Source organism: Mirounga leonina, unplaced genomic scaffold (genome assembly GCF_011800145.1).
Source record: "Mirounga leonina isolate KUSES-001 unplaced genomic scaffold, KU_Mleo_1.0 Mir_176, whole genome shotgun sequence".
In the NCBI taxonomy this organism is placed as follows: Eukaryota; Metazoa; Chordata; class Mammalia; order Carnivora; family Phocidae; genus Mirounga; species Mirounga leonina.
The window spans coordinates 49,211,915-49,229,803 of NW_023270454.1; the positions used below are offsets into that span (position 1 = coordinate 49,211,915).

Genomic DNA, 17,889 nt, shown 5'->3' on the forward strand with positions numbered 1-17,889 from the left:
TCTGACTCTTGATTTGGCTTAGGTCATGGTCTCAGGGTCTTGGGATCAAGCCCCACATTGAGTCCTGCATTGGGCTCCGTGCTCCCCGGGGAGTCTGCTTGAGGATTTCTCTCCCTCTCCCTCTGCCTTCCCCCAGCTTGTGTGCTCTCTCTCTCTCTCTCTCATACACACACACAAATAAATAAATCTTTTTAAAAAGTACTATTTATGTATCTGTATCCTTTCCTTGACTGTTTCTGTTCATCTCTTCATAACTGGAAATCATAACTAGTGCCATCTACTCTCTACTTTTTTTCTTTTTCCATTGTAAATTCACTGGTTCATTTTTCATCATAAGTTACTTTGTACTAAAATTATAAATCATGTATAGAAGGTCATCACCTATATTTAGTTAGGCACCTATTATATGTTTCAAAGGTACATTTTAATATAATTTATTATAAATAGTTTGCTTCTCAGGGCACCTGGGTTGCTCAGTTGTTTAAGCGCCTATATATATGACTCAGGTCATGATCTCAGGGTCCTGGGATAGAGCCCCACATCGGGCTCCCTGCTCCGCGGGGAGCTTCCTTCTCCCTCTCCTCCCCACTCCTGCTCTCTCAGTCTCTCTCTCTTTCTTTCAAATAAATAAATAAAATCTTTAAAAAAATAAATAGATTGCTTCTCATGGCGAGTGGACTTAATATTCATTAAGTTTTGAAAGTATATTTATGTGAGTAATTTGTTTATTAGCAGGACCTGAAAAGATTAGTTAAAACCCAGCTAATGATGTTTTTCCAAAAGTTTTATTTTTATGTTCAAACAGTAAAATGGTATATGGGCTACATCTTGTTTGTGAGCAAGCTAACGGAGATACCACATTGTTTGAGACCATGGTAAAAATGGTGTAGGTATAGCACCTAGAATTTACCAGATGAAAGTTTATATAAAGATCAATATATATGCTCCCTCCCTCCCCCTCCCTCCCTGTGAGCCGCCGTTCACTTACCGCCTCCCTTCCTTCTTTCTCCCTTCGCCACCCGAGCACCAGCTGCGCTCTGAGCTACCCCCGGGGTCCCTCCCCTGCCGCCAGAGGAGCAGCTGCCGCCGCCGCCAGCAACAAATTAGAAGGGAGGAAGGAAGGAAAAGAGGAAGGAAAGGGAGCCGGGGCGACTACCAAGAGGGAGCCGGTGAATGGGCTTGTGGTGACCCCATCCCCCTACCCCACCCTCCCTTTCCACCTGACCCCCAACCCCCATCCCCAGTTAGAGCCGCCTCCCGAGAAGCCGGACCTTCGTCTTAGGAGGAGTCCCCACTACCACCTCCGCCATGGAGCTGATCGCCATCCTCCAGAAGACCGTGTCTCGGCTGGAACTGGAAGCGGCACAGAAGTTCTTGGAGCGTGCGGCCTTGGAAAACCTGCCCACGTTCCTTGTGGAACTGTCCAGAGTGCTGGCAAATCCAGGAAACAGGTTACCAGAGTCGCAGCTGGTCTACAAATCAAGAACTCTTTGACATCTAAAGATCCAGATATCAAGGCACAATATCAGCAGAGGTGGCTTGCAACTGATGCTAATGCTCGATGGGAAGTCAAGAATTATGTTTTGCAGACTTTGGGCACATAAACTTACCGGCCTAGTTGTGCCTCACAATGTGTGGCTGGTATTGCTTGTGCAGAGATCCCAGTGAACCAGTGGCCAGAACTCATTCCTCAGCTGGTGGCCAATGTCACAAACCCCAACAGCACAGAGCACATGAAAGAGTTGACATTGGAAGCTATCAGTTACATTTGCCAAGATATAGACCCAAAGCAGCTACAGGATAAATCCAAAGAGATTCTGACTGCCATAATCCAGGGCATGAAGAAAGAAGAGCCCAGTAATAATGTGAAGTCGGCAGCTACAAATGCACTCCTGAACTCATTGGAGTTCACCAAAGCAAACTTTGACAAAGAGTCCGAAAGACACTTTATTATGCAGGTGGTCCGTGAAGCCACACAGTGTCTGGATACAAGGGTATGAGTGGCTGCCTTACAGAATCTGGTAAAGATAAAGTTCTTGTATTATCAGTACATGGAGACGTATATGGGTCCCGCTCTTTTTGCTATCACGGTTGAAGCAATGAAAAGTGACATTGATGAAGTGACCCTACAAGGGATAGAATTCTGGTCCAATGTGTGTGATGAGGAAATGGACTTGGCCATTGAGGCTTCCAAGGCAGTAGAACAAGGATGACCCCCTGAGCACACCAGCAAGTTTTATGCCAAGGGAGCACTACAGTACCTGGTTCCAATCCTCACACAGACACTAACTAAACAGGACGAGAATGATGATGACGATGACTGGAAGCCCTGCAAAGTGGCAGAACTGTGCCTCATGCTCCTGGCCACCTGCTGTGAAGATGACATCGTCCCACACGTCCTCCCCTTCATTAAAGAAAACATCAAGAACCCTGACTGGTGGCACCAGGATGCGGCAGTAATGGCTTTGGCTGTATCTTGGAAAAACCAGAGCCCAATCAGCTCAAACCACTAGTTATCCAGGCTATGCCCACCCTAATAGAACTAATGAAAGACCCCAGTGTAGTTTTCCAAGATACAACTGCATGGACTGTGGGCTGAATTTGTGAACTGCTCCCTGAAGCTGCCATCAATGATGTCTACTTGACTCCCCTGCTGCAGTGTCTGATAGAGGGCCTAAGTGCTGAGCCCAGCGTGGCTTCCAATGTGTGCTGGGCTTTCTCCAGTCTGGCTGAAGCTGCTTATGAAGCTGCAGATGTGGCTGATGATCAGGAAGAACCAGCTACCTATTGCTTATCTTCTTTTGAACTCATAGTTCAGAAGCTCCTGGAGACCACAGACAGACCTGATGGACACCAGAACAACCTGAGGAGTTCTGCATATGAATCTCTGTTGGAAATTGTGAAAAACAGTGCCAAGGATTGTTACCCCGTGGTTCAGAAAAATACTCTGGTTATCATGGAACAACTGCAGCAGGTGCTCCAGATGGAGTCACATATCCAGAGCACATCCGATAGAATCCAGTTCAATGACCTTCAGTCTTTGCTCTGCGCAACTCTTCAGAACGTTCTCCGAAAAGTGAAACATCAAGATGCTTTGCAGATCTCTCATGTGGTCATGGCCTCCCTGTTAAGGATGTTCCAAAGCACAGCTGGGCCTGGAGGAGTGCAAGAGGATGCCCTAATGGCAGTTAGCACACTGGTGGAAGTGTTGGGTGGTGAATTCCTAAAGTACATGGAGGCCTTTAAACCCTTCCTGGGCATTGGATTGAAAAATTATGCTGAATACCAGGTTTGTTTGGCAGCTGTGGGCTTAGTGGGAGATTTATGCCTTGCTCTGCAGTCCAACATCTTACCTTTCTGTGATGAGGTGATGCAGCTCCTGCTGGAGAACCTGGGGAATGAAAATGTCCACAGGTCTGTGAAGCCACATATTTTGTCAGTGTTTGGTGATATTGCCCTTGCTATTGGTGGAGAGTTTAAAAAATATCTAGAGGTTGTCTTGAATACTCTTCAGCGGGCCTCCCAAGCCCAGGTGGACAAATAAGACTATGACATTGGGATTATCTGAATGAGCTAAGAGAAGGCTGCTTGGAGGCCTGTACCGGAATTGTCCAGGGATTGAAGGGAGACCAGGAGAATGTGCACCCGGATGTCATGCTGGTACCACCCAGAGTAGAATTTATTCTGTCTTTCATTGACCACATTGCTGGAGATGAGGATCATACAGACAGAGTAGTAGCTTGTGCTGCTGGGCTGATAGGGGACTTGTGTACAGCATTTGGGAAGGATGTACTGAAATTAGTAGAAGCTAGGCCAATGATCCATGAACTGTTAACGGAAGGATGGAAGGACGGAGATCGAAGACTAACAAAGCAAAAACCCTTGCTACATGGGCAACAAAAGAACTGAGGAAACTGAAGAACAAAGCTTGATCTGTTACCATTGGAATGATAACCTGAGACCCCCACTGGAAATCTCCAATCTTTTGAAAAACCCGGAAGTGAGGAGTGTACACGGATGCTGAATGTTCGGGAAAGAGAGGATGAGTGAGTGAGGCTTGAAAACACACCATACAGGGCGCCTGGGTGGCTCAGATGGTTAAGCGTCTGCCTTTGGCTCAGGTCATGATCTCAGGGTCCTGGGATCGAGTCCCGCATCGGGCTCCCTGCTCCTTGGGAGCCTGCTTCTCCCTCTGCCTTTCTCTCTTGCTCTGTCTCTCATGAATAAAATAAAAAAAAAAAAAAAACCACACACCATATTGAACATCCTGCTGCAGCCATTGGCTGCCAACAGCAGTGCTGTTAGTGAGCTAAGTAAACACTGGCTTCGTAGAAAACCGTAACATCAGCCATCTCGGAAAAGAGAAAAACAATGGATTTACTTGCTTAGAAAAAAAAAAAAAAGTTATCTCTTCCCAGGAGAGGCTAGAACTAGCTTTTCTGTCTTTGGCTGGTGCCAAGTGGAGTGACTGGTTTGGGAGAGGAGGAGGGACTGGGTTCAGCTGTGGTGTTTTGTTGTAAAAGGCAGACTGGCCTTTGCTACTGATAAGAAAGATGGAGCCTGGGTCTCAAGCCCACCTTTGGTGTACCTTTGCCACATGGTACTGTTTGTGTGCCAGCTAAAAGGAGGGTGAGGGATTCTTTAAAGTCAGAGAATGAGTATGTGTGAGTGAGGCTGTATCCACATTCTCAACTTCAAGTCATTGCAGTTTCTTTTTCCCAGAAAAAAAGGGGTTAGATGTTGCATTTCATAAAACTAACCAAAGTTTTGTCTACTGATGCAGCACAAGAGATGTGTAAAAAAAAAAAAAAAAGAAAAGAAAAGAAAAAAAGGAAAGACACTCTTTAGGTTTTGTTTTTTGTCTTGTTTTCTTTTTTTGTTTTGTTTTGTTTTTAATTATCTTCTAGGGAAAACACTGATGAATGGTCAGAGCTCCCGTATCCTGACCTTTTCATCAAGGTGCCTTTCCTAAAAAATATGGTTCAACTGTGAACATAGAAGTGGGGGAGGGGGGAGAAAAAGAAAACTCTGGAGTTAGAGGATCTAGAACAAATTCAAATGCAGTTGTTACAAATAAAGGACACAAACTTCAAAAACAAAAGAAAGCCAGAACCCAAACAAACCAAAATTTTAGATGCTCAGAATTCACAGCACAAAAGAAAAGTTCTCTCCTGACAAGTATCGCGGTAGTCTGAACACCCCCAGAAAATTGTGCCAGAGTTTAGAAAACAAATACACAATAAAAGTACACACATGTACACACACCTGCACACACAGCAAACTTCAGGTAAATATTTTGGATTGCAAACGAGGATAAATATAATGTTCAAACAATCTGATAAAATAATCATTTAGAAAAAAAAAGATCAATATATATATGTATATACTGATCTTAAACATGGTTAAAGAAACAGGGAATCTTTTTTATTGTTATGTTAATCCCCATACATTACATTATTACTTTTGATGTAGTGTTCCATGATTCATTGTTTGTGAATGACACCCAGTGCTCCATGCAGACGGGCCCTCTTTAATACCTATCACCAGGCTAACTCATCCTCCCACCCCCCTCCCCTCTAGAACCCTCAGTTTGTTTTTCAGAGTCCATCGTCTCTCATGGTTCGTCTACCCCTCCGATCTCCCCCCCTTCATTCTTCCCCTCCTGGTATCTTCTTCTTCTCTTTTTTTTTCTTAACATATATTGCATTATTTGTTTCAGAGTTACAGATCTGTGATTCAACAGTTTTGCACAATTCACAGCGCTCACCATAGCACATACCCTCCCCAGTGTCTATCACACAGCCACCCCATCCCTCGCACCCCACCCCCCACTCCAACAACCCTCAGTTTGTTTCCTGAGATTAAGAATTCCTCATATCAGTGAGGTCATATGATACATGTCTTTCTCTGATTGACTTATTTCACTCAGCATAACACCCTCCAGTTCCATCCACATTCTTGCAAATGGCAAGATCTCATTCCTTCTGATGGCTGCATAATATTCCATTGTGTGTGTGTGTGTGTATGTATGTATATATATACCACTTCTTCCTTATCCATTTATCTGTCGATGGACATCTTGGCTCTTTCCATACTTTGGCTATTGTGGACGTTGCTGCTATAAACATTGGGGTGCACATACCCCTTCGGATCCCTACATTTGTATCTTTGGGGTAAATATCCAGCGGTGCAATTGCTTGGTCGTATGGTAGCTCTATTTTCAACTTTTTGAAGAACCCCCATACTGTTTTCCAGAGTGGTTGCACAAGCTTGCATTCCCACCAACAGTGTAGGAGAGTTCCCCTTTCTCGGCATCCCTGCCAACATCTGTTGTTCCCTGACTTGTTCATTTTAGCCATTCTGACTGGTGTGAGGTGGTATCTCATTGAAGTTTTGATTTGGATTTCCCTGATGCTGAGTGATGTTGAGCACTTTTTCATGTGTCTGTTGGCCATTTGGATGTCTTCTTTGGAAAAATGTCTGTTCATGTCTTCTGTCCATTTCTTCATTGGATTATTTGCTCTTTGGGTGTTGAGTTTAATAAGTTATTTATAGATTTTGGATACTAGCCCCTTCTCTGATATGTCATTTGCAAATATCTTCTCCCATTCTGTCGGCTGTCTTTTGGTTTTGTTGACTGTTTCTTTTGCTGTGCAAAAACTTTGTTACTTGATGAAGTCCCAATAGTTCATTTTTGCCCTTGCTTCCCTTGCCTTTGGCGATGTGTCTAGGAAGAATTTGCTGTGGCAGAGGTCGGAGAGGTTGCTGCCTGTGTTCTCCTTCAGGATTTTGATGGACTCCCTGTCTCACATTTAGGTCTTTCAACCATTTTGAGTCTATTTTTGTGTGTGGTGAAGGAAATGGTCTAGTTTCATTCTTCTGCATGTGACTGTCCAATTTTCCCAACACCATTTGTTGAAGAGACTGTCTTTTTTCCAGTGGACATTCTTTCCTGCTTTGTCAAAGATTAGTTGACCATAGAGTTGAGGGTCCATTTCTGGGTTCTCTATTCTGTTCCATTGATCTATGTGTCTGTTTTTGTGCCAGTACAATACTGTCTTGATGATGACAGCTTTGTAATAGAGCTGGAAGTCTGGAATTGTGATGCTGCCAGCTTTGCTACTCTTATTCAACATTCCTCTGGCTATTCGGGGTCTTTTCTTTTTCCATACAAATTTTAGGAATATTTGTTCCATTTCTTTGAAAAAAGTGGATGGTATTTTGATGAGGATTGCATCGAATGTGTAGATTGCTCTAGGTAACATTGACATCTTCACAATATTTGTTCTTCCAATCCATGAGCATGGAACATTTTTCCATTTCTTTGTGTCTTCCTCAATTTCTTTCATGAGTATTTTATAGTTTCCTGAGTACAGATCCTTTGCCTCTTTGGTTAGATTTATTCCTAGGTATCTTATGGTTTTGGGTGCAATTGTATATGGGATCAACTCCTTAATTTCTCTTTCTTCTGTCTTGTTGTTGGTGTATAGGAATGCCACTGACTTCTGTGCATTGATTTTCTATCCTGCCACTTTACTGAATTCCTGTATGAGTTCTAGCAGTTTTGGGGTGGAGTCTTTTGGGTTTTCCACATAAAGTATCATATCATCTCCAAAGAGTGAGAGTTTGACTTCTTCTTTGCCCATTTGGATGCCTTTTATTTCTTTTTGTTGTCTGATTGCTGTGGCTAGGACGTCTAGTACTATTTTGAATAACAGTGGTGATAGTGGACATCCCTGCCGCATTCCTGACCTTAGGGGGAAAGCTCTCAGTTTTTCCCCATTGAGAATGATATTCATTGTGGGTTTTTCATAGATGGCTTTTATGATATTGAGGTATGTACCCTCTATTCCTATACTCTGAAGAGTTTTGATCAAGAAAGAATGCTGTACTTTGTCAAAAGCTTTTTCTGCATCTATTGAGAGAATCATATGATTCTTGTTCTGTCTTTTATTAATGTATTGTATCACATTGATTGATTTGCGGATATTGAACCAACCTTGCAGCCCAGGCATAAATCCCACTTGGTTGTGGTGAATAATCCTTTTAAATGTACTGCTGGATATTATTGGCTAGTATTTTGGTGAGAATTTCTTCATCCATGTTTATCAAGGATATTGGTCTGTAATTCTCCTTTTTAATGGGGTCTTTGTCTGGTTTTGGGATCAAGGTAATGGTGGCCTCATAAAACGAGTTTGGAAGTTTTCCTTCCATTTCTATTTTTTGGAACAGTTTCAGAAGAATAGGTATTAATTCTTCTTGAAATGTTTGGTAGAATTCCCCTGGGAAGCCATCTGGCCCTGGGCTTTTGTTTGTTGGGAGATTTTTGATGACTGTTTCAATTTCCTTAGTGGTTATAGGTTATCCAGGTTTTCTATTTCTTCCTGGTTCAGGTTTGGTAGTTGATACATCTCTAGGAATGCATCCATTTCTTCCAGATTATCAAATTTGCTGGCATAGAGTTGCTCATAATATGTTCTTATAATTGTTTGTATTTCTTTGGTGTTGGTTGTGATCTCTCCTGTTTCATTCATGATTTTGTTGATTTGGGTCATTTCTCTTTTCTTTTTGATAAGTCTGGCCACAGGTTTATCAATCTTGTTAATTCTTTCAAAGAACCAGCTCCTATTTTCGTTGATCTGTTCTACTATTCTTTTGCTTTCTATTTCATTGATTTCTGCTCTGAGCTTTATTATTTCTCTTCTCCTGCTGGGTTTAGGCTTTATTTGCTGTTTTTTTCTTTAGCTCCTTTAGGTGTAGGTTTAGGTTGTGTACTGGAGACCTTTCTTGTTTCTTGAGAAAGGCTTGTATTGCTATATACTTTCCTCTTAGGACTGCCTTTGCTGCATTCCAAAGATTTTGAACAGCTGTGTTTTCATTTTCATTGGTTTCCATGAATTTTTTTTTAATTCTTCTTTAATTTCCTGGTTGACCCATTCATTCTTTAGTAGAATGCTCTTTAGCCTCCATGTATTTGAGTTCTTTCTGACTTTCCTCTTGTGATTGAGTTCTAGTTTCAAAGCATTGTGGTCTGAAAATATGCAGGGAATGATCCCAATTTTTTGGTACCAGTTGAGACCTGATTTATGGCCTAGGATGTAATTCATTCTGGAGAATGTTCCATGGGCACTAGAGAAGAATCTGTATTCTTTTGCTTTGGGATGGAATGTTCTGAATTTGTCTGTGAAGTCCATTTGGTCCAATGTGTCATTTAAAGTCCTTTTTTCCTTGTTGATCTTTTGCTTAGATGATCTGTCCATTTCAGTGTGGGAGGTGTAAAATTCCCCCACTATTATTGTATTGTTGTCAATGTGTTTCTTTGCTTTTGTTATTAATTGGCTTATATAATTGGCTGCTCCCTTGTTAGGGGCATAGATATTTACAATTGTTAGATCTTCTTTTTGGATAGACCCTTTAAATATGATATAGTGTTCTTCCTCATCTCTTATTACAGTCTTCATTTTAAAATCTAATTTGTCTGATAGAAGGATTGGCACCCCAGCTTTCTTTTGGTGTCCATTAGCATGGTAAATCGTTTTCCACCCCCTCACTTTCAATCTGGGGGTGTCTTTGGGTCTAAAATAAGTTTCTTGCAGACAGCATATCGATGGGTCTTGTTTTTTAATCCAATATTATAGCCTGTGTCTTTGATTGGGGCATTTAGGCCATTTACATTCAGGATAACTATTGAAAAATAGGAATTTAGTGCCGTTGTATTGACTGTAAGGTGACTGTTACTGTATATTGTCTGTGTTCCTTCCTGGTCTATGTTGCTTTTAAGCTCTCTCTTTGCCTAGAGTACCCCTTTCAATATTTCTTGTAGGGCTGGTTTTGTGTTTGCAAATTCCTTTAGTTTTTGTTTGTCCTGGAAGCTTTTTATCTCTCCTATTTTCAGTGACAGCCTAGCTAGATATAGTATTCTTGGCTGCATATTTTTCTCATTTAGTGCTCTGAAGATATCATGCCAGTCCTTTCTGGCCTGCCAGGTCTCTGTGAATAGGTCTGTTGCCAATCTAATGTTTCTACCATTGTAGGTTACATATCTCTTCTCTTGAGCTGCTTTCAGGATTTTCTCTTTGTCTCTGAGGCTCGTACATTTTACTATTAGATTTCGGGGTGTTGACCTATTTTCATTGATTGTGAGAGGGGTTCTCTGTGCCACCTGGATTTTGATGCCTGTTTCCTTCCCCAAATTAGGGAAGTTCTCTGCTATAATTTGCTCCAACATACCTTCTGCCCCTCTCTCTCTTTCTTCTTCTTTTGGGATCCCAATTATTCTAATGTTGTTTCGTCTTATGGTATCAGTTATCTCTCGAATTCTGCCCTCGTGATCCAGTAGTTGTTTATCTCTCTTTTTCTCAGCTTCCTTATTTTCCATCATTTGGTCTTCTATATCACTGATTCTCTCTTCTGCCTCATTTATCCTAGCAGTTAGTGCCCCCATTTTTTTTTAGCGCCCACATTTTTGTTTGTACCTCATTAATAGCCTTTTTGATTTCGAGTTGGTTAGATTTTAGTTCTTTTCTTTCTCCAGAAAGGGTTTCTCTAATAACTTCCATGCTTTTTTCAAGCCCAGCTAGTATCTTTAAAGTGATGATTCTGAACTCTAGATCCGACATCGTACTAATAATGTCCGTATTGAGTAGGTCCCTGGCAGTCGGTACTACTTCTTGTTCTTTTTGTTGAGGTGATTTTTTCCATCTTGTCATTTTGTGCAGAGGAGAATAGATTAATGAGAGAACAAAATGTTAACAGGTTAAGAATGTCCCCAGAAAATATACTCTAAACAAAGCAGAAAAGACCTGAAGCCAGGGGAAAAGAAAATGAAAGAAAGAAAAAAGAAAAAGAAAAGAAAAGAAAAAGAAAAAGATAAAAACAAGCAAAAACAGAACAAAACAAAACAAAAAAACAGAATATGATCAAATATGATAAGGCTGGTGCATAGATCAGTGCCACACACTAGATATTGGGTGTATTTTGGTCTGTTAGAAGAAAGTGCCTCTGAAAATTTTAAAGAAAGAAAAACTTATATATGTACAAAAATAAGGGTTGATATGATGAAGGGATGGGATATGACTGTAAAGATGAAAATTATAAAAAATTTTATAAAAGGAATTGATAAGAAGTTGTTTGAAAAATAAATACGAGGATTTAAAAAAAAATGAAAAGAAAAGGTGAGAATCTGATCAGGCAGGAGAGTAGAACAAAACCATACACTAGAGATTTAGGGTATATTTTGATCTGTTAGAAGAAACTATCTCAAAATTTTAAAGAGAGAACAACTTATATATATATATATATGTCAAAAATAAGGGTAACTACTATGAAGGGATAGAATATGACTCTAAAAATGAAAAATAAAAACGTTTTTTAAAAAAGGGATTGATAAGATGTTGGTTGAAAAAGGGAAAAAGAAAAATCCAAAAAAAAAGAAGACAGTTAAAAAAATTAACTTTGAAAGACTAAAGAATCATGGTAAAAAAGCCATGGATTCTATGTGCTTATTCCCCTAGCGCTGGAGTTCTGCCATTCTCATTGATCGGTAAACTTGGTCTTGGCTGGCTGTTCTCACTGATCTTCTGGGGGAGGGGCCTGTTACCGTGGTTCCCAAATGTCTTTGCAGGAGGCGGAATTGTCCTGCTCTTGCCAGTGGGGCTAAGTAATCTGCTCCAGTTTGCTCTGGGGAGCTTTTGTTCCTTGCAGCTTTCCCTACAGCTTTAGGACAGGAGTGAATATGGTGGCCTCCCAGTCTCCACCATGGTGGAGCCGAGAACTCATGGTCCTGCTCCTCAGTGATTCCCCAGAGAAAACAGTCAATCACTCCTGTCTCCCTGGTCTCCGGCAGCACTCCGTGCTCACCCGGCCTGTGACCAAGCATTTCTATCTCTGGCACCCGACCCCGTGTGGAGTCTCCAAATTCAACAGATCCCTGCGGTGCACTCCTGTGCCACTCTTCCCAGGGGAGGAAGGGGAGTTTCCCTGGATCTGCCGTTTGTTGGGTCCCTGCTGGAGGAGCAATGGCCTGATTGTGCCACAGATCCCGGTTTATGGCAACCCCAAGATGAGAGCCTGCCCCTCGGCTCCATCTCTGCAGCCAGCTTCCCCACTCTGATACCTGGGAGCTCTGCTGCACTCAGACTCCCCCGGTCTTTCTGTGACCCTGAAGGTCCTGAGACCACACTGTCCCGTGAGGGTTCCAATCCCCGCTTAGCCACTGGAATGAGGTCCCTCAGTGGAGCAGACTTCTACAAGTCCCAGTTTTGTGCTGTGTGGCTCTATCACTTGCCAGAAGTGGCCAACGGAGGTCCCCTCCCCCGGCGTCTCTCCTCCCAAATATCGCCTCGGATTCACTTCTCCCCACGTCTACCTTCCAGAAAGTGGTCACTTTTCTGTTCAGAGAGTTGTTGCTATTCTTTTCTTCAATCTCCTTTTGAGTTCATAGGTGTTCAGAATGGTTTGATTCCCATTCGGCTGAATTCCTGAGACCAGACGAAATCCAGGTCTCCTACTCCTCCACCATCTTGCTCCGCCTCAATGAAACAGGGAATCTTATGTCTAAGTATTTTATATTGCTATTTCCAGACTGTATCTGCATAAATGAATGGAGGTGATCATCTTATTTGCCAGTGTTTCAAATGGTTTAAAAAAGCTATAGGTGAGGAAATCAAGTCATGAAGATGTTAAGTCACTTGCTTGAAGTAGCACAAGGCTAATGGGAAAAAAACTGAGATTTTTCCCAAATGCATACTCTTTCTTGTGTGCAATGCATCATACTTAATAAATACTGTGTACTGACTGAACTTTGTATAAGTGGGTACCATCGTAATCCTTAATATGTTTCTGTCCTTGACCTATTTTAAAAGAAAATTGTATGTAGCTGTTGGCTGAACAAAACAAAAAATATAAAAATATACATTTCAAAATATAAGCTAATTGGATATGCAATCTGACATGTGAAACCTGAACAAATGTTCTGTTTGCAATGACTTTGCTATCAAGATTTTGTATGGATTGAATATCATTTCTAATTTAAAACAGTTGTTTTCTGAGGATGACCTTTGGGTCTAACTTTAAAAAAATCCATATTTTACTATCATTTAATGGGAAGAAACATTAAGAAAAAAAAAACTTTTGTAGCACTCTTAAAATAGTCAATTTGATGAGGGTCACTTCTGAATGAGCAATACCCTATTATAAAGATTGTGGCTGTATTTTTACAAATGGCTTTTGGTAGTTCAGTGTAATGGGACTTGCATGTAGTAAAAACATAGCCTTCTTTATCAGAAACATTTAAATCAAATTTTTTTAATTTTTATTTTTTATTTATTTTTTATTATGTTAATCACCATACATTACATTATTAGTTTTTGATGTAGTGTTCCATGATTCATTGTTTGCGTATAACACCCAGTGCTCCATTCAGTATGTGCCCTCTTTAATATCCATCACCAGGCTAACCCATTCCCCCACCTCCTCCACTCTAGAACCCTCAGTTTGTTTCTCAGAGTCCATAGTCTCTCATGGTTCTTCTCCCCCTCAATGTCCCCCCTTCATTTTTCCCTTCCTGCTATCTTCTTCTTTTTTTTTAACATATAATATATTATTTGTTCTGTACCTCTGAAAGCAAATTTATTTTTTTAAATTTCTATTTTTAGGGACACCTGGGTGGCTCAGTCTGTTAAGTGTCTGTCTTCAGCTCAGGTCATGGTTCCAGGGTCCTGGGATCGAGTCCCGCATTGGCCTCCTTGCTCAGCGGGGAGCCTGTTTTTCCCTCTGCCTGCCGCTCCCCCTGCCTGTGCTCTCTCTCTCTGACAAATAAATAATAAAATCTTTAAAAAAATAAAAATAAATAAAATTTCTTTTTTTATAATATGAAAAAACATAATGAAAACAGAAGGATTATACATTTGATTATGCAATTCTAATAAGTGTTTTGAATTTGTCCTCATATATATATATATACAAAAACTGCTCACATCAAATAAACTACAGCAATATAACTTGTCATAACTATTGCCAAGCAAATGTTAAAAAAGAAACTTCCTGAAAACAGGGATTTCTTTCTCAATGCTGGCATCTGACTTGAACACAAAATAAGGTGCCCACTGCAGTGTCAGCAGGAGAGCTGGTAGGAGCAGTCTTCACTGGGATGTGGTCCTAAACACTTAGAAGATGTGGAGTTTAAAGGCTTCAAATAGTTTGAGAGCAAATGTAAAGTACTGTGGGTTTTTTGACATCGTGTCTGTGTGTGTGTGTGTGTGTAAACTTACGTCTGGGCTTTTGATAAATGTTGCATGCTTAGTAGAATTACCAAGTAAGTGGATGACAGGATATATTTTGCTTGACACAAGATTTTATTTAGCACTTGCCATGTTGAGCTAAAGACAACATAGCTATAAAGAGTCTTTGATTTCCTTTGCAGTTATTCACATTCTGTTTCTTGTTGAATTTGGGCAAGTAATCGAAGCATAGCACAAATTGATGCATCATTCAGTTTTCAACTTGAAGTGTTAACTAAAGACACTTCAGACTTTATTTCCTTTGCTAAGCCATCCGGAACTACTAACTTTAAAATACTCTCAATTCTGAATGAAAGTCAGAATTTGATAGATGTTCTAAAGTATTTTAGAAAACTCTAACACCACTGTTCTTAGATAAACTTTTTTTTATTTCCATTATGTTTAGATCACACTTGAGGACAGATCCATAGCATTTTAGTTCAACACATTTCTGAAAGAATTAAGAATTGGACTGCACTAAAATATTTTGTCTAAATAAGACAAACTAGCAAAATCTTCATCAAGCATAAGTGGATATGATTTAATTTGGGTTACTTGAGAAAATCCTAGCTGTATAAAATAATGAGAGATTTTTAAAAATTGTAGATAAAATAAGATTTAATATTTAGGTTATCAAATATAAAAAGTTCCTTAAAACAACACCCAAAATCATAAGAAAAAACTGAACTTAAGTTAAATTATAGTACCACAACTGAGAACAGCCCCGTTATGGTGGGAAGGAAGAAATTTCTAATGTTATCCTCATCATTATTATGTATACAAACCTAGCTAATACAAAATCAGGGAAAGATTACCAACAGCAAATAACTCTCCATTCACTTTTTCAGAGATTATTTGTTTTGGATCTGGTAAGTAACAATTATTGCTGTTTAGATTGGAAAATAAAATTAGCTATTACAAAAAGATACTATCTGTCAAGAGCAGAGCTGAGCTGGAGAGAGCTGAGCTGCCAGGTTTGAGTAGGTGATTAAAGCAAGACAAAATGTAAGGAACAGTTAAGCCTTTAATCAGTGCAATACTATAACCAAGAGGCTAAACTGGAAAAACTCCTCCCCCACCTTTCCATATTCTCCATGGAACAGTACAGAGTTAGGGTCAAGGATCTCTGGAAAACTGGAAAGCATCTCACTGATGAAGGAGACCCAGAAAGAAAGTCCCCTCTCATTTTATGGACTCGGGCTTAAGGAGAGGAAGGGAGGGACAAGGCTAGGACGTGAAAATTATTCAGTAATGAGTTAGAGTAGAGGAAAATGTCTTTAAGATTCCTCTGTTTCCCCCAATGAGGTCGCAGCAGAGGCACCTGAGGAAGATATTGGCCAAACACCTCCAAGAAGGAGGCCTCCAAATGGAAGCAGCTGGGCTTGGAATACAGCTATGCATGAGAGCCTCATGGGCCAGGAGGGCCTGAGTCCTTGACTGCAATGGCCTTATGAGAATGCAATTCACTGTCTGTGCAACAAACCTGATGTGAGAAAGACAGTTTTCTTCCCAGTTGAGGTGTGCCAGGTAAAGCCTTTGTAGTTGCCTATAGTGGGGCTTGGAAAAAATTACACCTAGGATTTTGACCTAGGGCTAGATAACTCGTTATGCACAAGAATCTAAATAATAGTTTTTCAAAGAAACATAGAGAAATATTTTTAATTCCTTATATTTATTTCACTCATTTTCAAAAATTATAAAGAATATTTTATTAAAAGAAATTGGTACAGGGCGCCTGGATAGCTCAGTTGGTTAAGCATCTGCCTTCAGCTCAGGTCATGATCCCAGGGTCCTGGGATCAAGCCCCACATTGGGCTCCCTGCTCCACTTCTCCCTCTGTCCCCCTCTCTCTTAATTAATTAATTAATTAATTAATTAATTAAAATAAAAATTAAAAAATGGTATAGACAAATAGACTGCTGTAGATGAAATTAAAGAAAAATAAATGTAGACTAGTATAACTAAGAAATATTTTGTAAATACTTGTAAATTAAACTTAATAGAATGAACTGATAGAAAATTACATATGAATATCAAGGTACTAATGAAGCCAAAAGACTGTGACACCCTTTTAAAGTTATTCAACCAAAAAAATATTGTCTCAATGAAATTTCAGAGCCTAAAATAACATGTGGCAATTATCATATACTAAATTTCATTTAGTGTTGAGTGGTTTCACATCATTGCTATTTGACTCACTTAATAAATAAAAATGGAAAAATAATATTATAGTTTGGTTGGAAAGCCAAAAAAGAGTGTGGAAAATAGCATGTGGCACTAATAGGATAACAAAGAAGCCAAACTGGATAGTAGAGAAATGCACCTTTAGAGGTACTGTATTGATTTGGGGGAGAGGGGCATTAAATGATAGAATGAAAAATTTGAATTTTATCTGAAAAACAAGTCAAAGTTCTGATAAATATCTTGTTTAAGTAATAAAGTAATAAATAAAACACATATGTATAATTAAGTACATAAAGATATATATCCTTATGGAAACAAAGATATACCAAACATTTACTCCTTTAAAATGGACAGTTCATGGTTTTTAGTATATTCAGAGTTGTGCAACCATCATCACTGCTTAATTTTAGAAAATAGTCATCAGCATGAAGGAGATATTTCAGGAAAATTAATCTGACAGCAGAATGCATGGGTGGAAGAAATTATAGGAGCTCTATTAAAAGCGATAGAAACCCAGTTCAAATGGGCCTTGACATTAATGCCCATGAATTGCCAAAAGAGGTTGCATATTTATGGAAAGGGCAGGAACTCATCTGGGTTTCAGCAACAATTGGCCTTTAGGACTTATATAGCATCAAGACTTACTTTCAGTTCCTCACTTCTACGTCTCTATTTACTTAGTAAAATTTCTCCTCTTTCACTGCTTTTTGTTGTGGCTTCCTTCATTTGGTAAGATTAGGGCTGAGACAGGGCACATGACATATACCTTAAACTGATAGATAGACAGACTGACTGAGACCCATCTTTTCCTATGCTGTATAAAAAGAGAGAGAGAGAGAGAGAGAGAGAGAGAGAGAGAGATCAGTGGAAAGATGTACTTTGGGTAATGTGCTAGCAATGATAGGACCCGTCCATGAGAGGTGAGAGCAGCATCATGTAAGAAAATGGCACTCACAAGATCCTCATGATGAAGTGAGGAAAAGAGCAGCTTGAAGATCAAACTATAGGTAGTGGAGAGCTCAGATGAAGTAATAAGCTGGATTCATGTCAAGAGCTCTGTGAAATGTGTACATGATTCACAAAAGACAAGAGTTAATGTTAGCCATTAAACTTTTTGGTTGTTTTTAATTGTAGAGGAAACTGGCAAGTACATTTCTATAGTATTAAAAGAAGCATTGACCAGTGAGCTTGACATTTTGACTCTTAGAATTTTGAAAAAAAAAAAGTACTGATGGTTTGGAAAGCATGAAATTGGTGTTCAGAAAGAATGATGATGAGTTAGGATGTGGTTATGAGTGACCATGAACTCTAATAATGGTAGAGAAAACAGAAACAAGTTATAGTCATAAAGTTATAATAATAATAATAGTCCATTCAATAGCATTAAATAGGTAGACCAAATAATGTTAAAATGAACAATGAGTTG

The 17,889-nt window shown here is 39.8% G+C and overlaps 1 pseudogene; it reads left to right on the forward strand.

The window, feature by feature from the left end:
- The first annotated feature begins 1,308 nt into the window (after window positions 1-1,308).
- Window positions 1,309-3,981, forward strand: LOC118022466 (annotated as a pseudogene).
- Window positions 3,982-17,889: the final 13,908 nt, after the last annotated feature.